The sequence below is a fragment of the Hyaena hyaena genome, unplaced genomic scaffold (assembly GCF_003009895.1).
Source record: "Hyaena hyaena isolate Hyena2069 unplaced genomic scaffold, ASM300989v1 scaffold_291, whole genome shotgun sequence".
NCBI classification, from domain to species: Eukaryota; Metazoa; Chordata; class Mammalia; order Carnivora; family Hyaenidae; genus Hyaena; species Hyaena hyaena.
In genome coordinates, this window is record NW_024080921.1 from 289,939 (window position 1) to 317,622 (window position 27,684).

Sequence of the window (27,684 nt, forward strand, 5' to 3'; positions counted from 1 at the left end):
GCGAAATAAGTCAGGCAGAGAAGGACAAATATCATGTTTGCACGTATAGGAGGATTAGGAGGAACTTAATGGAGGACCATGGGGGAGAAGAAGGGGAGAAATAGTGGGGGAGAGGGAGAGAGGCAAACCATGAGAGACTCTTGAATGCTGAGAACAAACTGAGACTGATGGGTGTCGGGGGGAAGGGGAAGATGGGCACGGAGGGGGGGCACTTGTGGGGATGAGCACTGGGTGTTATATGGAAACCAACTTGACAATAAATTATTTGTAAAAAAAAATAAAAATAAAAAAATATATAAAGATTTAAAAAAATGTCAGAGCTTTATCTTAGTAGATTCAGTTTAACTACATATACAACTGCTCAAAAAAAAAAAAGGGAAATATTTTAAGGTGTTCAAAACAATTGATATATCGACTTAAATTTTTGGCCATCCATGCTGAGCCACTGAATGGAGGACAGATCCCTTAGACAGTCTCTTGCATCCATGGTGACCATAGCCTGGGCAATAAAAAACTTCCATTGTGAAAAACTAAAAATAAAAAGTAAAATAAATAAATAAATAAAACTTTGGCCATCCAGCTTTAGGGGAATTTTACCAATAGGTAACATATTAAAAGGTACTCTACTTCTTCTAAAAGTTCATTGAGCAAGAGAAACCCAATTTAATTGAAGGAAGCCAGCAAAGAGAAGATTATATCTGTGAAAAAAGAAGATGTAAAGTCCTCATCCAAACAGTCCATCAGTCGACTTGGTTTCCTCCCCAGTCCTTCTCTATGGGAAGAGATTTACAATAACGTAGTCAATATATCAACATCCCCCTTTAATAAAGTAATTCTCTGTCCATGGAAGTTTATAAAAATATATTTTAAGAATATATACTCAAAGGCAAGAGTAAAACTTCTGTCTAAATACTGGATGGAGGCACTAGTTCAGAGACTAAAAATACATCATTTGCAATAATGAGGAGTGTAGTTGATAGATAATACAAAATATTAGGAAGAGAAGTTAAGTCCTGATAAGGAAAACAGACAATCACTACTTATTCTCAAGCAGGTGAATGGCATGGTGAAAATGATGTTTGTACAAAACACTAGTCCACTATGTGAAAGAAGAATTAAAGAAGGAAGAGAGAAGCTAGAAGCCTTTTGGATAGTCCACTTGCCAACTGGTGAGGGTGGGGGTTTTGGAGGAGTGGCCATTAAGAATGAAATGTAACATGAATGAAGACTGCGCACCAGAAGATAACAGGACTTAATGAATGACTAGAAGAGAGAGAAGAAAAAGAAGTAAGGAGGGAGAAGAGGAAGAAAGAAAAAAGAAAGATGAAGGAACCAAGACTACAATGATTACATTTACAAAACTTTGGTCCAGGAACGATGACAGGGAAGAGAAACCTGTGTCTAGAATTTAAGATAAAATACATTTTTTTAAAAAAAATCAGGTCAGCAGTTGGAAAACATAGTGTTTCTCTAAGAGCAGCCCACACGGCCCTGAGTCCTAATCCCTTCAGTGCGTATTCAGATGCAGATTCCAAGGCTCCTCTCCGGACATAGAGAATCACAATCTGGGAAGCTGGATTAAATGAGTTCGAAGTGGCAGTGGTCCAGGACGGTGGTGTAGGAAGATTCCGAATTTGTCTCCTTCCACAGACACACCAACTCTACGGCTACATATGAAACAATTCCTTTTGAAAAATAACTGAAAACAAGGTGAACCACTGCCCTACAACAAACGATAAAAGGACCAATAAGGGTAGGAGAAGCACAGAGACAGTCTTGCCAACATCCCTGCCCTGTCTGCAACACCCACAATAAAGAGATCTCAAAAATACAGAAGTTCCCCTGGAGAAGCCAGGGGTTTATGTCCACATCAGGTACCCCTGGAACCTGTGCCACAGAGCCAACCTCGCGAACCATGTGGCGTAGAGACCCAAGAGGGCTTGCATTTAAGGGACCAAAAGGACTCTAGGTAACTGAGAGTCTCCTTTTAAAGGGCTTGCATGCAGTCTCACTCACCTCAGGACTCAGTGCAAAACCAACAGTTTGAATAGTGCCTAGACCTTATGTGAGGAGATCTGTTCGCTAATCTTAAAGCATCTGCTGGAGGGGCAGGAGACAGTTGGGACTCTCCAAAAACACAGGCACTGGTAGAGGCCATTTTTGTACTCTCCATCCCCCGAGCACAGACAGGCACATGCAGGCGCAGCACCCTCCCACTGTCTTGCTAAATCCCATGGGGTGAAAGGTTACAGCACTAGCCTCTTCCCTGGCTGGGGTTGGCAAGCATTAGCAGCCACGGTATTGTCCTGCTCTCTTGCTAAAGCTAGCAAGGGGGAGTTGCAGCACACCCCTGCTTCCTGGCTGAAGCCAACCAATGCCAGTGTTCTCCCACTCCCTTGCTAGGGCTGGCAGGTGCACAGGGCTAGGGCACTATCCCACTATTTACCTGAAGCTGCTGGCACATGCAGTCAAGACATTTTCTCACTGCCTTGTTGAAGTTAGCGAGAGTGCTCCACCACCTACGTTTTCCAGTTGTCTCACTAAAGCTAGTAGGCACCTGCAATCTACACGCGGGACGCCCCTTGACTGCCTAGCACTGATGGCCAAGGGGGGTTTGCATTTCTGGACTCCATAGGACTATAACAATCAGAAAGACAGTTCCTGGCAGACAGCTACTTCCAGGGCACTTCAGAGACAGCAGATTAAAACCCTGCCCTGTGAAAAGGCCTATTTACTTATCCTAGAGCTGCAGAATGAGGGAGGGGCTTCAGATTTGCCACATATCTAGAGGCTATAGATGCACTCAGGCAGACACCATCCTTGTGTACTTCCCTGGCCTCACCACAGCTTGATTATACTTCCTCCCAGGAAGGAGCTTATACACTCATCTGGAGCCCTGATTTTTGCAACTGTCATCAAGGGACACCTCTAGATCTCCCTATCTGAAGGCCAGCAGAGTTTAAGATTGTGGCCCTATAGGAATATATATATTTTTGTACTTTAAAGCTGCTGCTTGAAGGGGCACCTGGGTGGCTCATTTGGTTAAGAGTCTGTCTGACTCTTGATTTCAGCTCATATCATGATCTCACAGTTCGTGACTTTGAGCCCTGTGTTGGGCTTTATGGTGACAGTGTTGACCCTGCTTGGGATTCCATCACCCTCTCTCTCTGCCCCTACCTGGCTCACAATCTATCATTCTCTCAAAAATAAATAAATAAACATTAAAAAAAAAAAAAAAGCTGCTGCTTGAAGGTTTGGCTTCAAATCAGCTTGAAACTAGGTGCTAAATAAGATCCTTCCCTTCAAATCACTGTCAAGTCTTGGCCTACCCTCAAGAGCAGAGATCTATTCAGAATAAATCAAGCTATGCAGGCAGTCACAAAGGTTCAAGAGACAACCAGGTGCTAGGGCAAGGTTGAACGATGTTTCATCACCTACACAAGGCTGCTCCTTCAACACTGGGAGAGGTAGCAGTTTTGTCTAAATACATAGAAACAAACACAGAGAGTCAAAACAATGAGTAAATAAGAGTATGCTCCAAACAAAAGAACAAGATAAAATCTCAGAAAAAAACCTTAATGCACAGAGATAAGTAATCTACCTGACAAAGAATTCCAAGGAATAAAAATGCTTACCTAACTCAGTAGAAGAATAAAGAAATAGTGAGAACTTCAACAAAGAGATAGAAAATATAAGAAAGTACCAAACAGAAGTCCCAAAGCTGAAGAACACAATAACGCAACTGATATATATATATGTATTTTAATATATATATTTTAAATATATTTTTATATAATATATAAAAAATTATATGTGTATATACACACATACACTAGAGGGATTCAACAGCAGACTAGATGAAGCAGAAGAACAGATCAACAATCTGTTGGAACTGGAAGACAGATCAATGGAACTCACCCTAACATAGCAGCAAAAGAAAAAAGAATTTTAAAAATGAAGATAGCTCAAGGGAGCTCCAGAATAACATTCATATTATAGGGGTCCCAGAACGAAAAGAAAGAGAAAAGGACAGAAAACATATTTGAAGAAATAAGGGCTAAAAACTTAACCTACAGAAGGAAACAAACATTCATATTCCAGAAGCACAGAGAATTCCAAGTAAGATGAACCCAAAGAGCCATACCAAGGCATGTATAATTAAAATGTCAAAAGTTAAAGAAAGAGTCTTAAAAGCAACAAGAGAAAAACAACTTGTTTCATACAAGGAAACTCCTATAAGAATATCAACAGATTTTTCAGCAGAAACTTTACAGGCCAGAAGGAGTGGTATGATATATTCCAAGTGCTGAAAGGAAAAAACTCCAACCAAGAATACCAGGTAAGGTTATCACTCAGACACGAAGGAGAGATAAAGGTTTTCCAGACAAGCAACTGCTAAAGGAGTTCATTACCACTAAACTGGCCTTACAAAAAATGCTAAAGGGACTTCTTTAAACTGAAAAGAAGTGGTACTAATAACAAGAAAACATATGAAAGTAAAAATCTCACTGGCAAAGGTACATATGCAGTACAGATAGTGGCTTAATCACTTATAAAACTAGAATGAAGGTTAAAAGACAAAAGTAATAAAATTATCTAACACTACAATAATTAGTCAAGGAATCCATAAAATAAAATAATATAAAATGTGACATCAAAAACAAAATGTGGAGAGGTAAGAAAAAATGTTGTGGAATGAGTTCAAATTTAAGTTGCTATCAACTTAAAATGAAATGTTACATATACAGGATGTTATATGTGAGCCTCATGGTAACCACAAAACAAAAACCTACAGTAGATACAGAAAAGAAAATGAGAAAAGAATCTAAAAATAACACTAAAGAAGGTCATCAAACCACAAGGTAAAGAGGAATAGAAGAAAGGAAAAGAGAGCAACTACAAAACCAGCTACAAAACAATTAATAAAATGGCAATTAGTACATACCTATCAATAATTACTTTCAATGTAAATTCTCCAATCAGAAGACATAGAATGGCTGAATGGATTAAAAACAAGACCCTTCTATATGCTTCCTACAAGGACTCACCTCAGTCGTAAGGACACAGACAGATGGAAAGTGAAGGGACAGAAAAAGATATTCCATGTAAATGTAATTGAAAAGAAAGCCAGGTAGCTTTGCTCATATCAAACAAAATAGACTTTATAACAAAGACTGTAATAGAAGATAAAGAAGGGCATTACATAATGAAAAAGTCCTTTCAACAAGAAGATAAAACATTTGTAAATATAAATGCATCCAACATAGGAGCAGCAAAATATATAAAGCAAATATTAATAGACCGAAAGGAAGAATTGACAGCAATACAGTAACAGTAGGGGGACTTTAGCATTCCACTTACATCAATGGATAGATTACCCAGACAGAAAACCATTAAGGAAGCATTGGTCTTAAATGACACATTAGATCAGATGGACATAATATATACAGAACAGTCTACCCAAAAGCATCAAATATACTTTCTTCTCAAATACACATGGAACAATCTCCAGGATATATCACATTAGGTCACCACATGAGTATCAATAAATCAAGATTGAAATAATATCATGTATCTTTTCCAACCACAATAGTATGAAACTTGAAATCAATTATAAGAAGAAAACTAAAAAAAAAACAAATCACAAATATGTGGAGAATAAACAACATGTTACTGAACAATTGCTGGGTCAACAAAGAAATCAAAGGAGAAATTTAAAAATACCTAGAAACAAATGAAAATGAAAATGCCATACCAAAATCTATGAGATGTAACAAAAGTAGTTCTTAAAAGAGAAGTGCATAGTGATATAGGCCTATGTTAAGAAAAAAATCGAATAAATAACCAAAGTCTACAACTAAAGGAACTAGAAGAAAAAGGACAAGTGAAGCCCAAAGTTAATGGAAGGAAGGAAAAAATAAAGATCAGAACATAAATAATGAAACAAAGACTAAAAAGACAGTAGAAAAAGATCAATGAAACTAAGAGCTGGTTCTTTGACAAGATAACCAAAAATTGGCAAACATTGGCTAGACTCACCAAGAAAAAAGGTTCAAATAAATGAAATCTGAAATAAAAAAGAAGTTACAACTGATATCAAAGAAATACAAAGGATCATTAGAAATGCTTATGAACAATTACATACCAACAAATTGGTATATACATGAAAAATGCACACATTCTTCGAATTGTATAGTCTTCTAAGACAACACCAGGAAGAAATAGAAAATCTGAACAGACCAATTACTAGGAGATTGGGTTACTAATCAAAAGCTTCCCAACAAACAAAAGTATAGGACCAGATGACTTCACTGGTTAATTCTACCAAACATTCAAAAGAGATTTAATATCCATCCCTCTCAAACTCCTCTTACATAACACTGAAGAAAATGGAACACTCTCAGACCCATTTTATGAGACCAGCCATTATCCTGATACCATATCCAGATAAGTATATTAAAAATAATAATAATAATAATAATAATAACTGACCAGTACCTCTGATAAACTTAGATTCAAAAATCGTCAACAAAATATTAGCAAACCAAATTCAATAATCTATTAAAATGATCATATCAGGATCAAGTCAGATTTATTCCAGGGATGCAAAGACATCCATAAATCAATCAACATGATACACCACATTACATTTAAGGATAAAAGTCATTGGATGCAGAAAAAGCATATGACAAAATTAGCATATACAGATAGCCCTAAAGACTACATCAAATAATTGTTAGAAATAAAAAACAACTTCAGTAACGTGGCAGGGTACAAAAATCAATATACAGAAATTAGTTGCTATGTACCCAGGCCTTGGTACCAAGTCTGGGTCTCAACACCCTTGATAGCGGAGTCTGAGGGGTAGGGGGTCCCCTGTGTCCCTAATTTGGGCCCCACATCCTGATTTGGTCATCCAGGGCACACCCTCCAACACTGTGCTCAAGGTGGATAGGGAAGGATTGTAGCCTAGGAAAGCTGAGCTGGCCTTCCCTGGGATCTCCTGAGGCGGAAGGTCCCAGGGCTCTTAGCTAGAGAAAGGGCAACAGTATGATTCCCCCAGAGTGAACCATTCTACAGTGTGGAGCAGGAGTAGGCCGAATTTCACTCTAAGGAATTCCGGGTGAATAGAAGGTAAATGACTTGGGTCCCCAGAATATCTCACAGCCCCTCCTGGAACCCTCCTGATTCAGGGTCAGGTACAGGGCTGGCTGCAAACATAAGTCATCTTCCCCTCATTCAAAGGCTTCTTGCAGCCTCCTTCTCCTTGAATGATAGTCACTCTAATCTGGATCCTTCCTTTCCTCCAGCCTCAGTCTGCTACTATGGAAAGATGACCCCAGCCTTGCCTCATCAGCCAATCATAGCTCCTCCCTGGTCACCAGAGAGAGCTTGACAGCCTGGCTTTGGCTGGGCTCCTCTCTCTTTCAGGAGCCTCCTGACACTTTTCTTGAGCCTGGCAGCAAGGCCCATCATGATTTAACCCTGGTTACCCTGACAACCATGTCTGGCCTCCCTTCTCACTCCCCAGACACTGAGGAATCTGATGGAGTTCTCCAATCATCATGCATTTACCCAGGGTACCCATCCTGCTCCCACTGGTCTGCCTTCCCAACCGTGCCAAGCTTAGGCTCAACCTTCCTTGTACCTTATAGGGATTCTGGCCTCTAAATTGTTCACATCTCCCAGACTTCTTAAAAAGACTGCTTCCCCATGACTGAGCTCCTTGCAGGGAGAAACACAATTGCTTCTCAATGAACTTGTATTGCAAAATAGGGGGGGGGGGGAAGAAAAATTAATATTGTTAATGCCCATATTACCCAAAGCAAAATACAAATCCAATGCAATCCAATGCATATTTTTCACAGAAATACAACAAACAATCCTAAAATTCGTATGGAACGACAAAAGATCCAAACAACAAAAGGGATCTTGAGAAAAAAGAATAAATACAAAGGCATCATGCTCCCTCATTTCAAACTACATTACAGAGCTATAGTAATCAAACAATATGATGTTGGCATAAAAATAGACATAGATCAATAGAACAGAATAGAGAAACCAGGAATAAACCCATGCATATACAATCAATTAATTACAACAAAGGAGGCAAGAATGTGTAGTGGGGAAAGAATAGGTTTTCAATAAATGATGCTGGGAAAACAAGACACCTACATGCAAAAGAATGAAACTAGACCACTGTCTTACTCCATACAGAAAAATTAACTCAAATGGATTAAAGACCTGAATGTAACACCTGAAACCATAAAACTCTTGGAAGAAAATACAGGCAATAAGCTATTTGACATCAGTCTTAGAGATGAATTTTTGGATCTGATTACAAAGGCAAAGAAAATGAAAGTAAAAATAAACTATTGGGACTACATCAAAGTAAAAGCCTTCTGCACAGCAAAGGAAACTATCAACAAAATAAAAAGATGACCTATGGAACAGGAGAAAATTATATATCCAGTAAGGGGTTATTATCCAAAATATATAAAGACCTTATATGGGGCACCTGGGTGGCTCAGTCAGTCAAACGTCTGACATCAGTTCAGATCATGATCTCATGGTTTGTGAGTTCCAGCCCCATGTAAGGCTCTGTGCTGAAAGCTGGAAGCCTGGAGCCTGCTTCAGATTCTGTGTCTCCCTTTCTCTCTGCCTCTCCCTGCTCATGCTCTGTCTCTCTCTCTTTCAAAAATAAACATTTATAGATATATAATATAAAATAGATATAGATATAGCTGTTGTAACAGCAAAAAAAAAAAAAAAAACAAAAAACTACAATCAATCCAGTTCAAAAATAGAGGACCTGAACAGACATTTTTCCAAAGAAGACATAAAGATAGGCAGCAGGCACACAAAGCATCTGACTTTTGATTTCAGCTCAGGTGTTAATCCCAGGGTCTGGGATAGAGTCCCATGTTGGGCTCCACTCTGAGCATAGAACCTGCTTAAGATTCCCTCTCTGTCTGTCTGTCTGTCTCTCTTTCTTTCTCTCTTTGCCCCTCTCTCTAGCTTATGTGCTCTCTCTAAAAAATAAAATTAAATAAATCTTTAAAAAAAAAATCACTCATTATCATCAACTTCCCCAAAGTGAAAAAGATCTTGTCTCTCTCATTTTTATCATGTATATAACAAATAGAACTGAAACATACACAACTTTTAGGTTTTAAAAAATGGTTAGGATATGTTTAAACAGGTGCCTAGTATCTTAAATTTTGGGGGGGGAAGGGTGATTGGCCCCAATGTGTGCTTCTCCTCCCAGTTATGCTGTTTCCTTTCCAGTATTTTGAAATGGTCCGAGTTTCCAAAGTAACGGGCAATGGATATTGGGTTGTATTCCTTCCAGTTTAAGAGTTGTAGGCAGGTGCTCTTCAGGATGAGTGAAGACCTCTGAGGCAACAAATACCAAAATGTTCTTCTTGAATTAATGACTAAAAATATTCAATTACTACAAACCTTAAAGTTGAAAAAAGCTTCTCATAGCGACAATAGCAATTTATACAGTTGGAGGGCTTTACAATACACAAGGCGCTTTCCAGAACATTTCTCACAGATCCTTCTGTCAATCCACAGAGGCAAGCAAGACAGACATTACTACTATCTATTCCCCAGTGAGTATGGATTGTCCACTGCATGGAGCTGAGAGGTGAACTCTGACCATCACAGGGATCTTCCCATGATACCTAAAACATACAAGTAATTAAAAAGTGATTATTTTTCCTCTTTAGAAATCTCAGAGGAAAATTTGATTGATAAATGTTTTATTTTGCAGTTTATATTGTCAAATATTACAATAAAGTAGCCTCAGGTTTTTCTGGTGGAAAAAATGAAGCTTGAATTTCCTGGGAAAACAAAATACTTCAGGTGTGCTAATAAACAGAATTGGTTGGATAAACCACAGTGAGGCGATGTGAAATGTAAATACTTCATGTAGCTGGGTTCTTTGTATCAGAACCAAACTCCTCCTCACCTTACAATCCAGGGACACAAGAAAACCACTCCTAAAAGCAGTGAGGCTGGCCCCAAAAGTCCATCGTATATGAGGGTCTAAAGAATCTCCAGAAAGAGTGAAGGGTGATAATAGGAGTCCAGGGTGAGGGGCCAGGGTCTGGGGGTCTGTCCCTCAGATTCACTATTCTGGGATGATTCAGGTATAAATTCTAGCCAGATTAGAAGTGGATGAGATACAAATAAAAAGTTAAAACAAAGAATTACCTCACTTATAAGGTTTTCCTGAGACCCTGAGAACCCATGGCAACACTGTTTTGTGGCACTAGTTGTGCAGAAGGAAAACATGAGAACACAAGGGGGTGTAGAAGTTATTTTTGAAATAGCCCCTGTGTGAGCAGAGGCATCTTATGTGGAGTAAATGGAGAGTCAGGAAATATTATGTTCTTACACTTGTTGCAGCTCTTTTGTACATTCATTCATTCAGAAATTATTTCCTGAGGTCACGTGTTGTGACAGGTAGTTGGGATACAACAGTGAACACAACAGATGAAGTCTTATTCTTTGGAAGTTTTATCCTACTGGGAGAAGACAGAAAACAAATAAATTGTGTGATAGAGATGGTTGCTGTGAAAAAAATCAAAGCAGGATAAAGGGGATGTGGCTTTGGAGAAACACAAGTTGTTTTCCTATTTTAAATGTGTTTATAAATCATCAAAAGTCCATTTGATTAATTTTAGTAGTTGTGATAGTAGAGGAACATTTCATAATGATAATGGGATCAATTCCTCAAGAAGACACAGCAATCCTAAATGTATACATATCTAACACAGAGTTTCACAACACACAAAGCAAAAACTGTTGGAACTGAAAGAACTCCACAATTAGAGCTGGAGATTTCATCAGTCCCTTCTCAGTAAGTGATGGTAGAAGCACAAAGACTCAGTAAGGATATACGTGATTGGAACAACATTGTCATTAACATTTATAGAACACTCCAGCCAACAACTGCACATTCTTTTCCTATGGTATGAAATCGTACCACAAGAAAATTATGAAAAAAAAATGCAAAGATACCTAGAAAATCTCCCAAATATTTGGAAACTAAAAAAAAAAAAAACATGTAAGTAATTCATATAACTAAAAAAGTAAAAGGGAAAGAAAATAGTTTGAACTAAATGAAAATATAAACACGACATCAAAATTTGTGAGGTACAGCGAAAGCAGCTAAAACTTCTATTAGAAAAGAAGAAAAGTCCAAAATTAATAATCCAAATTTCCACTAAATAAAACTACAGAAAGAAGAGCAACTCAAATAGAAGGAAGGAAATAATAAAGAGCAAAAATCAGTTACATAGAAATGAACAGGCAACGGGAAAAAAATGAAACCAAAAAGTGTTTTTTTGGTAAAAGAACAATAAAATTTATGAAATTCTATCCAGATAGATCAAGAAAAGAAAAGAAAACACAAATTATCAACATCAGGAAAGAGGGGACTTCATTTACAGATACTGGATAGATTAAAGAAAAATAATGTAATATTATAAAACACTTTATGCTGCTGCTTTAGGACAAAATTAGTATTTTTCTTGAAAAAATAGAAGTACTACAAGTTATATTTCTCTGAAACTACTCAGTGTAGTCTCCATCATTTATATATAACAATTGTAACCTTTAACCAAAATAATTCCATTTTACGGAGAAAACTAGGGGAAAGAGGTCAGTGAATAATGTGAACCGTCAGGTCATGAATTCATATAAAACAACTTTCTGCAGTTGCTAATATCGTCTATACAACTTCTCAATGTGGCAAAAACGAACATGTTCATGAACACGACCCAAAGATATCATCTTTCTATAGTATATAGAAATAAGAAGCAAAGGTAGACGTTAAAATTAATTAATTAATTAGTAATACTTTAGTATTAAATCTTATTTAGAAATGATCATGCTATCCAATGATTTTCCATTAATTAACCCAATCTAATACTAATCCATGGGGGCGCCTGGGTGGCTTGGTCAGTTAAATGTCTAGTGCTTCATTTTGGCTCAGATCATGATCTATAAGCCTGCTTGGGCTTCTCTCTCTCCCTCCCTCTCTGTCCCTTCCTCTTTCCCTCCCTTTCTCAAAATAAATAAATTTTAAAAATACTAATCCAAGATTTTAAGTTACTTAGATCTTAGAAATCTATCTTCAGGTTGGCACACTACGAAACATAATTATTAATAAAATAAAGTTGATCAGAGGAAGGATCAATTTGGTCAAACAGAAATTTACATTTTTTATAAGCAAGCATTAAGTAGAAGTAATGCTAACTTATTTGATCAGTAAACCTCTATATGTTTAGAAAAATATACCCAAGTATTAGAAAAATGTGCATTTATATTACATACATCACTGATAAATCACAGAAAAGATAGCTGTTTTTACTAAACCAAATTATTAAACTAGTCTAGTTTGCCACAAAGATTTACCTAAATTATGAGAACTTGAATTCTTAAAATGTTTCTGAGCAGGTTCTTTTAAAATATTTTTTAAATCTAGCACTCTTTAAATCTTAGAAGTTCCATTTTCTTATTTCCTGAAAATTATAGAAATATTGTATTTATAGAAACACTTATCTCATAAGCTAATCAGAACAGGGCTCCTTTAACTTTGGAGATTTTATAATCTAATTTATTAATACCACCTAAATTTAGAAAAACATTACACATTCATACAATGAGAGGAAAGACCTTTCTGAATTACAGACACACATTCACAAAGAGATAGAGTTTACTGCTTTAGTTCCAAAATTTCAGTTATCAGTCAAGAGTAAGCACAGAAGCACAAAAAATTTACTGGTTCATATTATCAGAGAGCTCTTTTCCTTCCTGATGGAACAACGCAACACTCTTAATTGATCTGAGCCCAAACAGATGAAGTGGAAAACAAAACTCACGAGCTGGTCTCTATGTTGTCTCTCACCAACAGAGACTAGATCTTTACAAATCTTTAATCCATGCTCACCAGTCAGACAGTAATACTATATTCCCAATCATTGTTACCAACTGTAGGCAATGACTTACTGCTGTAAGCAAAACAAAGACAAACCAAAATTGTTAGACAACAATATTGAAGTTTGAAAAAACAGACTCAGCAAAGTTATACTGTCATTTTGAGAGCAGATATAGATATACATATACACAGATAATATGTATATATACACAGATATACAGATATATAGATATTAGCCCTAAGTAACCCACCAGATACACTTATATAGTAAAAAGTGTACCTGGTTTTGTTAGGAGAATTCATTGGGCACCTAAGTAGAAGACCTAGAAACTGTTGAGACAATGTAAAATTTTAAAATACATCAAAATGAGGGGTACCTCCGTGGTTCAGTTGGTTAAATGACTGACTTCAGCTCAGGTCAGGATCTCACAGTTTGTGAGTTCAAGCCCCACATCAGGCTCTGTGTGGACAGCTCAGACCCTGTAGCCTGCTTCAGATTCTGTGTCTCCCTCTCTCTCTGTGTCTCACCTGCTCATTGATTCTCTCTCTCTCTCAAAAATAAATAAATATGTACAGTGGTGGATGGGGGGTTTTTAAATCCTGCCATTTAAAGGAATGTTCTAAATTAGAGTTTTAATGACTGGAATGTGTTACAAAGAGCTCATCCTTAGAACTAATTTGTGTGCACGACCAGCCAATTGAATAACTTGGCCTATTCAGACACTAGCAGAATGGCAGAATTCAAAGATGAACTCGGGAAGTGCCATCCAGATGACACTCTGGACCCATCCCACCACGTTGTGGTGAAGTTTGCCAGAAGCTCCTTTTTCAGTCCTTGTGAAGAGTTTAACTTTAAAACAAAAAAGTGCCCGTATTTGGCAGGTGTCCTGCCTGCATATGTTACAAGCCTGCAGTATCGAGAAGACCCAGATGGTGACACTGTTCAACATGAGGTCTGAGGTAACTGGTTCTTAAAATACCTGGAGCACAGAACCGCATCCAGAAATGATAGCTGGGAAAAAGAAAGAAAGTGAGATTTTGGAAGGATATTTTTTTTAAAAAAAGGTAAAATGTCATGCCTTTCATACAGATATAAAATGAACATGTACTAAAGATATTAAAGTGTATTAATCAATGAAGGTAGATGTTGTAATCCTTTCAAAGGAGGAATTAAACATCACAAATTTGTACGAAGTAAGTGGATATTGAAATGAATGTGCAAACGGAAACAAAACTAACTTCTTCCTCAGTGGTAGAAAGAAGTCAATTGAACCTCTGCTGGTCAGGACAGATTCTGCAGGTCTGTAAACAACAAGTACTTTGCACTGCTATCAGTTATCTACAATTTACAGAGTTTCCACGAAATTGGAATCAGGTAACCCTGTAGAGTATTCTCACAAATCTAAACAATGAAGTTGTCCACGTGGGCACAAATTTTTCCCAGAAAGGGACATCACTCCCCTGAAACCAGAAGACCGGAAATGGAGATGCGTGTGTATTTAGGTAAATTCGCAGTAAGGAAAAGAAATTAAGGAAGCTCATCTCTGATAGCCTCTCTTGCTGGTTTGTTTGTTTGTTCAGTGAAGCAGAACATGAGGTTTTCTGCCACAAATAAAAGGAACTGGTTGCTGTGAAAGGAATTCATATATAAAAATATCTCACATCAGCCTTACCACAGGGACTTTCTCATTTCGTTTAAAGTAGGCTGTAAAACACAGAGAAGTCATCTGGAAGATACACCAGAACATCCTTTCAATGCGTTGGCACAGGCTAATCCTCTGGACACTGTAAGAAGTTAGGTCTAGGAATCTATCACTAAGCAAGTTTGGGAAACAGTGCTCTAGCATATTTTACTTTATCGGGTTCACTAGCAAAGACCTGAAAAAATAAAACCCAGGACTGGTGAGTTTTGAAAGACCCTTGGAATTCTTTCCAGGTGAGACTGGAAGCATTGAGAAGTCCTGGGCAGTCAATGAGAGCAACATGAGGGAAGGGAGTAGAGCCATAAAAGGGAGGGAGGAGCGAAGGAAGGGTCCTGGTGGGGAACTCCCACCAAGCTTCAGCTGATGCAGTGTGTCTGATGGAAAAGAAAGGAGACAGGAGGCAAGAAAGAAGGGTGCTGATAAGCCTAAAGCAGATCTGTGAAGGCTGAGCTCTCACCATAGAGAGAAAAAGGAGAACAATTAAATCAGTACCTTAAGGGAAGGGCTCTGGCACTGGTATTTAAAAAGCTATTTGTGGTTTACAACCTGCAGCCGAGGCTGATAACCTCTGTCCCCCAGGTGGTGTTCACCAAGTAAAGCTGATCACTGATGCACGGTTCTAAATGATTTCTCTGCTCCCTACTCAAGAGGATGTGAGGATTTGGGTTGAGTTTCTCCTTTTTAATTAGAGAAAAATTCCTGAAGAGGAAATGACTTGTGGTTTTTTCCTATTTCAATTATATCATATCACTGAATGTTCTCTTTCTGTGAAGAAAAAATAAAAAGAATAGGTAGACATTCCTCTTATCAGTGTGTACTATTCTATTGTTGCAGTGTAACAAGAATTCAGAAATGTGGCTGTAAATGGCAGGCCTGAAGTCTTTTACTCTCTTCATTCAAAGAGCATGACCTAGTAATTCTACAAGTAGTATCGTGGAAAGAGCAATGGGTTCAGCCTCAGAAGACAGAAGAGCCAGTTCCAGTATAGCCCAGAGAAATCACTACACACTTACCTCCGCTTGTTTTCTTTTCAGAAAAATGAAATGCTATACCTCTTTGAATCTAAAATGCTACTGAATATAAGATACACCATAGTTTTATATACCACTAAAAAAGGAAAGATCATTGTTTTATTCAACTGCTGATACACACAGTTGGAATCATTATGACAACAGTTTTGGTAATAAATTTCAACTGTTCTAGAATATAAAAATAAAACTCATTTTTTTCTTCTAAAAAATGCACTGAGCCGAGAAAAATCCTTGTGTTTAATTTTTTATAAGAAAAATCCTTTAAATCAATCTCTCCTAAAGTTAATTGGTTAACGACACCTACTGAAACTATTCTTTTTTTTTTTTTTAATGTTTTATTTATTTCTGAGAGAGAGAGACAGAGTGAACAGGGGAGGACCAGAGAGAGAGGGAGACACAGAATCCGAAACAGGCTCCAGACCCCGAGCTGGCAGCACAGGGCTCCACATGGGGCTCGACATGGGGCTCGAACCCACGAATCGTGAAATCATGACCTGAGCCAAAGTCAGACGCTTAACCGACTGAGCCACCCAGGTGCCCCGAAACTATTCTTAATAGTCAAATCTTAAGATACAAAAGCCACCTGCCTTCTAACTTTTCTATAGAACTTCCAAAAGATGTGATGAGGAACACTATCTCCCCCTAAGAAAGCGATTGGAGATTGACTTACACATGCCTAACCAGTGAGAAGAGCAAGAATTGTTTTTGTCAGAATGTAAATATGGGATCTTAATGATTTTTTTCATTTAACAGAAGCCAATAGTGTTAATGTTGCAAATTTGTATTGTGAAGACAAGAGAGTGATTACAAACGTCTAGATGAACTGGCTAAGTGTGTTCAGTTAGTGAGGTATGCAATGTAGATAGGAAAAGGCACAGGGGAAGAAGAAAAAGGGGAACTGAAAACCGTAGGGGAACACAAGGATTTGGAGGGAAAAAAGACAACTGTGTAAAAGAAACGTGAGAATAGATTAAGGAAATCGAGTTAAATTTGAATGCCTCTAGCATATAATCTACTGGATGAGGCTTTCAATAAATGGATAGCCTGACAGAAAACAACATTCAGAAAATATCCAGAAAAAACACATCAACCTGTATTCAAACAGGGATGAGGCTGGGTGGAGCTAATTCTCTTAATCCAACTGACTCTACACAAGAATCCTTGCAGCTGAAGAATTAGCAGACTGTGAGGGACCGGTGCCTAGAGACCCAGCCCTCAGGACCAACATAAAGTGGTTCCAGAAGTCTCTTAGCAGTCAGGAAACAAAAACACTGCTTTAATTTGGCCTAAGAAAGGTAACTTGTTAGCACACTTAAATTATGGAAAGGGTAGAATGATCCAAAGACTCAGACAACATCAACACTCTTCATTTCTTTTTGCAGTCTTATTCTCTCAATTTTCTTCCTGAGGGCATAGAATTTGGACACCAGGGGCCTGGGGTTTAGATCCTTACAGCTCATGAACCAAAGATTAAAAACAAACCCACAAACAAACCACCAGACCCTCTACCTGGACAATGTTCATCATGGTACTCTACACTCTAAAATCACGAAGTAAAAGATTTCTGGGAAACCATAATGGAGGATCAGGCTGATGACCTTCCCTGAACCCCCTGGTTCAGTCAGACATTACACATCTTAAGCTGAGATGCAATAGGAAGTAAACGCCCCACAAATGAAGACTGCAAGATCAAAAAAAATGGAACCAGGATTTAATTAGGCTGTTATATCTAAATTTTTAAGAAACATGGAGGAAAGAGAGATGAGTTACACAACACCATCAGTAAGAAATGAGCCAAATGCAAGAATTGTGACTCTCCACAAGGCAAATATCCCGTTTCGCCAATAAGCCAAAGGCATGAAGGGAAACAGGGGAAGTCTTAGGGGACAATAGAGACCCAGAGGCATAGCAACCAAATATAATCTGGGACAGGGTCTCCTTTGGGTACATAGGACAAACCAACTCTAAAATGCATCTTCGAAAGAAAGACCTTTAAACGTAGAGCGGATATTAGATAATATTAAGGAATTACCTTAACTTTTCGAGGTGTGATAATTGCGGGTGATTTTTTTTTTTTTTTTTTTTTTGAGGACTCTAAAGAGAAGTTTAAATGGGAAATGTTCTTTAAAATTGTGAAGCCGGCCTAGCCCTACCCGGCCCTCTGCACCACGGCGGCCTCACGGTCCGCTCGCCCCCAGCGCGCCCGGCCCTCGAGGCGCCGAGCGCTCAGGGGCTTTCTTCGTGCTCGCCCCTCCCGACATGCTCCGCGGGGCCAGAGCGACCGCCACAGGGCCCACGGTCCAGGGCCTGGGTCCCGCGAACAGCCCCTTACCCAGGGTGCTCCGGGCGCGGCGCTCATTTGCATGTCCCACCCGGCAGGTAAACTCGACAGGTCTTTCACGGCCTAGCCAGCATAGGACCAAACGTGCGAGCCTCGTGAGTGGCTCCCTGTCTTCACATTGTTTCCAAACGTTCCGAGGTCGCCGGGAAGGCGCACAGATCGGTCACCCTAAGTAAGAGAGGAAGGATGATGCCGTGCCTTATATAAGTGGTGGACAAAGTCAGTAGCGTGCTCGCTTCGGCAGCACATATACTAAAATTGGAACGATACAGAGAAGATTAGCATGGCCCCTGCGCAAGGATGACACGCAAATTCGTGAAGCGTTCCATATTTTGCAAGTTTCCCGGTGAACTGGTACTGTGAGGATTACCTCCAAAGCTACAAGGTGCAACAACTGAGTAATAAAATTGTGACAGTTCACTAGAAAAACATTCCTGTAAAGCAGTGTAAACGAAGCTGGCTTACACCTGAAAATCTACGTACAAACACGTCGTTTTTATATGCGACGGAAACAAGATGTCAACTTGCATTTCTTTATAGACCTAAAAATTCTGAAATCGGCCTATGTATGTATGGTCTAGTCTCCCTCAAGAATACAAATTCCAAAAGGCCCAAGGGTATTGGCTCCGGTGGATAGTAGAAGACTAGAACATAAATTGGTCCATGAATTCTTACTAAAGGAAGTAAGCAACATTTAGTGCACATTTCTTGCGCCAACGTTGTGACATTCTTCCCTCGTTTTAGACCTAACTCCATGTACCCTCTGTCGCTGAGAGGTGCACTAAGGCAGGGACTGTTACCAAGGGGTGGTTACACCGGATGAGATCAACGTTGGCTGCGGCCTGTGGATCCTAGATCTCCAGGACCAAGAGAACTGGTTAGAAGCAGCAAGCTGGGATCTGATGTCACACATCTTTCTGAGACCGCTTTGTATACCTCTTTAAACAGCACCAGGCGTCTAAGGAGTATTCAGAAATGCCTGTTTATCTAATTCAGACGGATTCTTTGATGGGAACTTTAATTAAGAGGAAAGTTAATTGTCCAAACCAAAGGCAGGTTTTAACCAACGAGAAGTATTAGGATTGCAGGTACCAGGATTAACTAGATAATAGTAAGGTGGTGGTGGGCGCCCTTGGGGAGATGAAGGAAGACGATCAAGGTCACGTCTCCCCTCCAACCACAGACGATTCGGTGGAGGGGCAGAACCTCCTACCGGAATGCTCAAACTCCGAGCCGACCTCCTTCCCCATATCCCATTTTGTGCTAATTCTCAAAACTGCGCAAAATATGGAACGCTTCACGAATTTGCGTGTCATCCTTGCGCAGGGGCCATGCTAATCTTCTCTGTATCGTTCCAATTTTAGTATATGTGCTGCCGAAGCGAGCACGATACAGAATTTGTCCACCACTTATATAAGGCACGGCATCATCCTTCCTCTCTTACTTAGGGTGACCGATCTGTGCGCCTTCCCGGCGACCTCGGAACGTTTGGAAACAATGTGAAGACAGGGAGCCACTCACGAGGCTCGCACGTTTGGTCCTATGCTGGCTAGGCCGTGAAAGACCTGTCGAGTTTACCTGCCGGGTGGGACATGCAAATGAGCGCCGCGCCCGGAGCACCCTGGGTAAGGGGCTGTTCGCGGGACCCAGGCCCTGGACCGTGGGCCCTGTGGCGGTCGCTCTGGCCCCGCGGAGCATGTCGGGAGGGGCGAGCACGAAGAAAGCCCCTGAGCGCTCGGCGCCTCGAGGGCCGGGCGCGCTGGGGGCGAGCGGACCGTGAGGCCGCCGTGGTCGGGAGGGGGGCCGGGCCGGCGTGACTCCCGTCTCCCTGAGAGCCTGCTAATTGACCGACCTGATGGGCTACCTAGGCACTGAGTCGAGCACGGGTCCTCCCAGCAAAGTACGGTAACTTGTCACCGATATTTCACCTGTGAAATAGGGCCTTGTTCCAAACTCCAGAAGGCTTTGTTGAAATGAGCCCAGCGTCCAGCCCAGGGGGAGATTACCGCCAACGATCTGACCACTCACTTCGGCACACGCAAAACCATACTCTACGTTGCCCTGGGCTCGGTGAGAACCAGCACGTGTCTTGGGCCCTAGTGCATTCTGCGCAAGCGCCAGTGGGAACGGGGAAGGAGGTACCGAGGAGGCCGGATGGGTGGCCACGCCCTTCACAGGTGCCTTCCTTCTAGGCCATTTTGCAGCCAGGCCTCCAACCAGCTGGAACGTTGAAGAATGCGGTTACGCGCACCTGTTTCACCTCAGAGGTGGATTCGAGGAATCACACTAGTAGAACTGAACTGGAGAATCATCCTTGTACTTCCTTATACTTCAGCGCACCCTAACCGGAGCCCTTTTATGACAAACAAGCACGGTAGAGCTTCTTGCAGGGAATACTGGAATGTTAGTGTTAACTATTTTGATTTTAACTACGGCAGAAACCATACTGCTCAAGTCACCGCCTCGTGTATTGTGAAACGAGGGCCAAAGGTCTTGAAATGAGGGCCTCTGGTTTTGAAATGGTTACAGTACTCCATATATTGAAGTAAAATGAAGGGCAGGGATTTGCCTGCATTGCGTTAAAATGGCATCCTTAATAAGGAATATGGCATATTTATATATAGTAAGTGGAGTTTTGCTGCTTTTTTATTCTGCCGATGGTCCTTCCTCCGAAGATATGACACAATATTTTGAAGTAAAAACATGAGAAAGATGAGTAATTTTGAGAAGTTTTTAAATAGGTACCCAATTTTATGATGTACAAAAAGAAAGTAGTGTGAAACCATATGAAAGTTTCTGGTATTGCTGAGACAATAATAGAGAAGAAACAGAAAGCCTACAGACATTATTGGTAAACCTATTTTTCCCTTTGTCTATTATAATTCTTTTCTTTCACAGCTTTTGAAAAGTAATAAAAACACTATGTTCTTTCCCCTTCAAAAAAGTGAGGCAAGAATGACATGCCTATTGAGTTAAATTGCCCAATTACAAATAAAATATGCTTTGATATATTTCTTCTAATGGCTTATCTTTCCAATAAGTCATTTCTGATTTCAAAGCTATTTAAAAATAGTAAATTGATGTTCAGATATATGATTTGAAGAAATATATCTAAACAGTTTCACGTTCTTGTTATCTTTAGAAACCTTAGAGCAAATTTAAGGGATACATGGTTAGAGGAATCTATAGTTGGAAGGATGGTTAGAATTCCAAAGTCATGAGCTTGGGGTCTCTACTTGTAAGCTTCTTCAGTCAGGATACACTCCTGGATGACCACGTTTAAACCCTTTATATTCTAAAAAAAGAAAAAATATTTACATATACAGAATGAAAAGGTTGAAGCTTTACATCAAACCTTTTGGGAGAAAAAAATCTTTATAATGGTTTTAAATTATGGTTTTAACAGCACAATGTACTGTTAAAGAGCTACAGCAGAATTTCTCACAGGTGATTTATGTTTGATCCCTTTTAAAGCAATAAATTCTAGACTGCTAGAATTGCTGAAATGACTTTTTTTTGGTCTTTTAAATGTGTATAAACATAAAAATGGGTATAAACCACTTATTCTTATAGCTGTTATAAACTCTAAAATCCAAGCAGATTTACATATTAAATAGAAAGCTACAAATCAATACCCGTCAAATTAACAACATTAATTTATTGCAGTAAATGATGTGTTTGGCTGAAACAAAATCACCACTGTTGGGGTTGGTAGTGGAAAGATGTAGTAGCCTCAGCTTCAGTTCTCTACTTTGTTTCTGTGTAGTGACAGTTACAGAGAATACCAAAAAAATGCATTTGCTCTAAAAACACTGAAACTTTGTTTACTACCAAATTAGACAGACACTGGAGCAGACATTTTGTTCTTATTTTAATATCTATGAAATCAGGACACAATTTACAGTAGATGGGCACCAAGAATCTATGAAATAATGTCGTTCAAGAAAATCAGGCCTCAGACTTAACACTGTCCTGGTGAGAAATATTCCTTGATGACTCTGTAAAGCTATTATTTATTTCATCTTGGAGTTAGCATAATAATATAATTGAAATCACCACTAAATACATAATGAAATTTTGCTGAAATTTGAAACAAGAAAAGAATATCTGAAGTTAGCTTTAAATTCTTAGAAATATGTTTTTAATATATCTGTTTGTTTTGCTTGTTTCAGCCCTGAGCTCATAGTCAGAATGTTGAAGATAAAGACAGAACTAGGCTTCTCATCATGTTTTATTTTATATCTGCCTGGGACTCTGTTTGGCTAATATTTCAACAATTGTTGGCACGATAGTAAAGAATTAACAGAGGATCTGTATAATCAGAAATGCCCTCTCACTCCCAAAACAAGGCAGACAGGTTCCAAAAGCAAAACAAGCCTGATGCAGGCAACACAGGCCTTGTGGTTTTTCAAACAGGCTCAGCACCATATTTGCCATGAATGAGGCTTGAGAATGCAGAGTTTCACAGAGGCAATTAGTATCTCATTTACACTATTTCAAAATTGGTCATAAATCAGATTTTATTATTACTGCCTCCACTGTTTTCAATTTAGAATATTCAAATTACCATTAAATCTTTATTTGTATAGAATGTCCTGAAAGCATTTGGCTTTCACTTGGTACAAATACATCATTTATATTATTTAGTCTGCCTCTGTTCATTTCCCATTAGCCTCTACAAAATAATACATTACTCAGTGGCATGTCATTTTCATGATGTGAAATCAAAGTATTGATTTGTAAAAACATAAGAAACTAAAATCTTGGTCATTTAAAATGCAATCTATATGTATATTATCACTAGGAACTAGAAACGTTGCCTTCAGTAGACAACATAAATACAGTGGCAGGCACAGGCCATTGCTGTCATTTACCTAGTAGGACACAACAACCAAACAGCAGCCAGTTATATACACTGCCACACTGATGGTCCGTTAGCTCAGTATGATGAAATGGCAAAGGTAAATGCAAATTCACATTGGAATCTCATGGCAATGCTTTACTTATAAGCTGAATATAACTTATTCCAATGTGTCACACTGCTTATTTCAATATTTTGAGACAATTGTCTAAAAAAAAATTCCTGTAGAAAATCCTTTGACCCCTAACAATCTGTCTGAAGAATCCAAGAGGTTCTAAATACCAATTTGGGAACCACTAAAGGCTGATACAGAAAAGTATAATTTCAGGAGTTTGTGTAGCTTTATATGCATTCTTTCCTTGAAAGAGTAAGTCAAGAATTAGAATTTTCTATATTCTCAAATCAGTCAACATGGTACATCATATCAATAAGAGAAAGGACAAAAACTATATGATCATTTTAATAGATCCAGGAAAAGCATTTGACAAAACACAACATCTATTCATCATAAAAACACTCAACAAAGTAGGCTTAGAAGGCATATATCCCAACATAACAAAGGCCTTCAGTGAAAAACTCATACCTAACATCATACTCAATGGGGAAAAAACAGAGCTTTTCACCTAAGATTAGGAAGAAGACAAGGATGTCCGCTCTCACCACTTTTATTCAACACAGTACTGGAAGTCCTAGCTACAGCAATCAGACAAGAGAAAGTAATAAAAGGCATCCAAACAAGTAAGGAAGAAGTAAAACTTTCACTATTTGCAAATGACATGATATGTAGAAAACCCAAAAGACTCCACTAAAAAAACTACTAGAATTGAAAAGTGAATTCAGTAAAGTGGCAGGGTACAAAAATCAATATACAGAAATCTGTTGCATTTCTGGGGACCTAGCTGGCTCAGTCAGTAGAACATGTGACTCCTCATCTCAGGGTCATGAGTTCAAGCCCTACATTGGGTGTGGATCCTACTTAAAATTAAAAATATTTTTTTAATCTGTGGCATTTCAATATACTAATAATGAAGTAGAAGAAAGAGAAATTAAGAAAACAATCCCATTTTCAAAAAAAAGAAAATATCTCATTTACAACTGCACCATAAATAATAAAATACCTAGGTATAAACTTAACAAAAGAGGTGAAAGATCATTACTGTGAAAACTATAAAACATTGATGAAAGAAATTGAAGACAACACAAAGGAATGGAAAGATATTCCATGCTCATGGATTGCAAGAATTAAACTTGTTAAAATATTTATACTACCCAAAGCAATCTACAGATTTAATGCAATCTCTATCAAAATCACAAAGGCATTTTTCACAGAACTAGAACAAAAATCCTAAAATTTGTGTGGAACCACAAAAGACCTTGAATAGCCAAAGCAATCTTGAAAAAGAAAAACAAAACTGGAGGTAGCTGAATTCCAGACTTCAACTTAAATTACAAAGCTGTAGTGATCAAAACAGTATGGTAATAGCACAAAAATAGACACATAGATCAAAAGAACAGAACAAAAAGAAGGCAAGAATATGCAATGGGAAAAAGACAGTCTCATACCCATCAGAATGGCTAAAATAAAAAATACAAGAAACAAGTGTTGGTAATAAAAAAGAAACATTTGTGCACTGTTCGTATGCATATAAATTGGTCCACCCACTCTAGAAAACAGTATGGGGTTCCTCAAAAAATTAAAAATAGAACTACCCTATAATCCTGCAATCACAGTACTGGGTAGTTACCCAAAAATTTTTAAAAAAACACTAATTCAAATGATAAAGGCACTCCTATGTTTATTGTAGCATAATTTACAACAGCCAGATTATGGAAGCAGCCCAAGTGTCCATCAATAGATGAATGTATAACAACGTGAGAGATATGTAAATACACACACACGTACATGTGTGCGCACTCACACACACTGGAATATTATTCGGTCATAAAAAAGAATGAAATATTGCCATTTACAACAACATGGGTAGAGCTAGAGACTGTAATGCTAAGTGAAATGAGCCAATCAGAGAAAGATAAATACCATATGATTTCACTCAGATGTGGAATTTAAGAAACAAAACAAACAAGGAAAGAAAAAAAAGAGACAGACTAAAAAGCATACACTAAGCTATCAAAACAAACTGGTGATTGCCAGAGGGGAGTTGGGTGTAGGAATGAATGAAATAGGTGAAGGGGATTAAGAGTACACTTATCTCAATGAGCACTGAGTAATATATGGAATTGTTAACTCACTATATTGTACACCTGAAATTAATATAACACTGTATGTTAACTACAATGAAGTTAAAATTAAAAAAAAAGAAAGAATTAGAATCAGAAAAGGTAGAAGAGAGGGTAATATTTATTGAGCACCGACTACTTGACAGGCATTCTATATACAGGATTTCCTTTAAGGGGCGCCTGAGTGGCTCAGTCAGTTAAGCATCCTGCTTCGGCTCAGGTCATGAACTCACAGTTCATGGGTTCAAGCCCCACGTTGGGCTCACTGCTGACAGCTCAGAGCCTGTAGCCTGCTTCTGATCCCATCTCTCCCTATCTCTCTCTACCCCTCCCCCGTTTGCAGTCTGCCTCTCTCTCTCAAAATAAATAAACATTTAAAAAAATTTATAAAAAGATTGCATTTAATATTTGCAGTTATTTGGAGAGGTAAGGATTATCCCATTCTATAGCTAAGGAAAATAAAGCTCAAAGGAATTGTGTGCCTTGCTTAAATTCATATGGGTAATAAAGATGGGTTGGGGGAGGGAGAGCTTTTGAACTCAGGATCCTCAGAATCCAAATCTATGCTGCTTCTATAATTTTGTAATTTGATTTAACACTAGAGATATTTTAATGTAGCTTTAACCAGAAAAATCTTTATGAACTGTTTTGAAATTCTTGGGCAGTCCATACACAGAATGTAAGAAGATGTAAAACTTCAGATAGCTTTAGATGCACTGTTTCTGGATTGTGAAGGAAAAATAGTCAATCTCAAACCAGCTCACTCCTATCTTCCAAATTGATTCTGGGTCACCGTTTTTAGATTACCACAGTTTACTAATGAAATAAAAAGTAATACAATTGTTGTAGTCATAAAACAAAAACAAGAAAAAGGCCGGTGACTATAAAAAATAATAATAAAGTGACCTGAGAAAGGATTTCTGTGCCCATGTTGTCCTCCATTAAAACAAATGATTCAGAATGATTTAGTGTTTGTGTCTTTAATAAAATAAAATGATAAGTTAAGTTAAAATGTAGTTCTTGAAAAATAATTGGGCAAAATAAGTAACAATTCACTATTTCAATGCATGTTTTATCAAACAAGATCAGCCAAATAGTTTTCATTAAACAATCCCAGTTGATTTTACACAGGGTTCTAGCATTTCTAAGAGCTTTTAAAAGGGTAGGTAGAATTCAGTTGTTTTAAGCATGCAAAAAAATTATTTAGAGATGGAATTTCTAAGAGGAAACAGGAAAACATTTTTGCAACTGTAGGATTAACAAAGATTTCTAAGATAAGATACAGAAAGCAGAAAGCATTCAAAAATAACTGGACTTCATCAAAATGAAAAACTTCCACTCATTGAAACCACCTTTTTTTTCATGTTTATTTGTTTTTGAGAGAGAGAGAGTGAGCTCATGCATGAGCAGGGGAGGGGCAGAGAGAGAGGGAGAGAGAAGAATGGCAAGCATGCTCTCTGCTGTCAGCACACAGCCTGATGGAGGCCTCCATCTCACCAATCTTGAGATCATGACCTGAGCTGAAATCAAAAGTCAGACACTTACCCGACTTAGCCAGCCAGGTACCCCTACTTCTTCTTTTTTTTTTTTTTTATAGGCAATCCAGAGACTGGGGAAAAATAATCAAGAAAACTTCACAATCAAATATCAGGAAAAGGATGTACATCAACAGTAAATCAGGAACTCTTAACCGTGATAATAAAGTGAACAAAAACCCATATAAAATACGGGCAAAAGACTTGAACAGACACTTCAGAAACACAAAAAGCTACATAAATGGCTAAAAAGGAAATGGAAAGATGCTCAACATCATTAATTATCAGAGAATTGATAGCACACAATTATTACTATTTCATAACTATTAGAGTGGCTGAAATTTAGAAGATTGTCAACACCAAACATTGGCAATTATATGGAGCAACTAAAGCTCTTACATTGTTGATGGGAGTGTAAACTTGAATGATTTTCATATAGCTGTTTGGCAGCTTCTTATAAATATAAACATACACTTAACACTGTGATCCATCAATTCCACTCCTACATTTGTCCAGGAGAATGTAAGACATGTGTCCTCAGAGATTCATATGGGAAAGTTTACAACTGTTTTATTCATAATAGTTCCAAACTGGAAATAATCCAAATGTCCATTAACAGGAAGATGGATAAGTTGTGGTATATTAATACAGTGAATACTACTCAGCAATAAAAAAGGAACACATTAGTAACACGTACAACAAACTGAATGCACTTCACAGGCATATTGGACAAAAGAAGCCAAACATGAAAGGAGACATATTGAATGATTCCATTCAGATGAAGTTCAAGAACAAGCAATAGTGATAGAAATCAGAACAGAAGTTGCCTAGGAGATAGAGGGAAATGGGGAATTGATTAAATAAAGGCATTATAGGAGAACTTTTTGGAATGATGTAAAAATCTATTATCTTGATTCATGTGTGGGTTATATGGGTACATGCATTTGTCAAAACATATCAGGTACACACTCAAGATGCATATCACCATTACAAATTATACTACAACAAGATGGCATGCTTCAA

At 38.3% G+C, this 27,684-nt stretch overlaps 2 non-coding genes across 2 annotated transcripts; one reads left to right on the forward strand and one right to left on the reverse strand.

Annotated features, from left to right (window-relative positions):
• Nucleotides 1-18,255: 18,255 nt before the first annotated feature.
• Nucleotides 18,256-18,362, forward strand: LOC120241800. Its single transcript, XR_005530953.1, has one exon. It is a non-coding gene; the product is annotated as a U6 spliceosomal RNA (small nuclear RNA).
• A 946-nt stretch (nt 18,363-19,308) lies between these two features.
• On the reverse strand, nt 19,309-19,415 carry LOC120241802. The gene has a single exon (XR_005530954.1). It is a non-coding gene; the product is annotated as a U6 spliceosomal RNA (small nuclear RNA).
• Nucleotides 19,416-27,684: the final 8,269 nt, after the last annotated feature.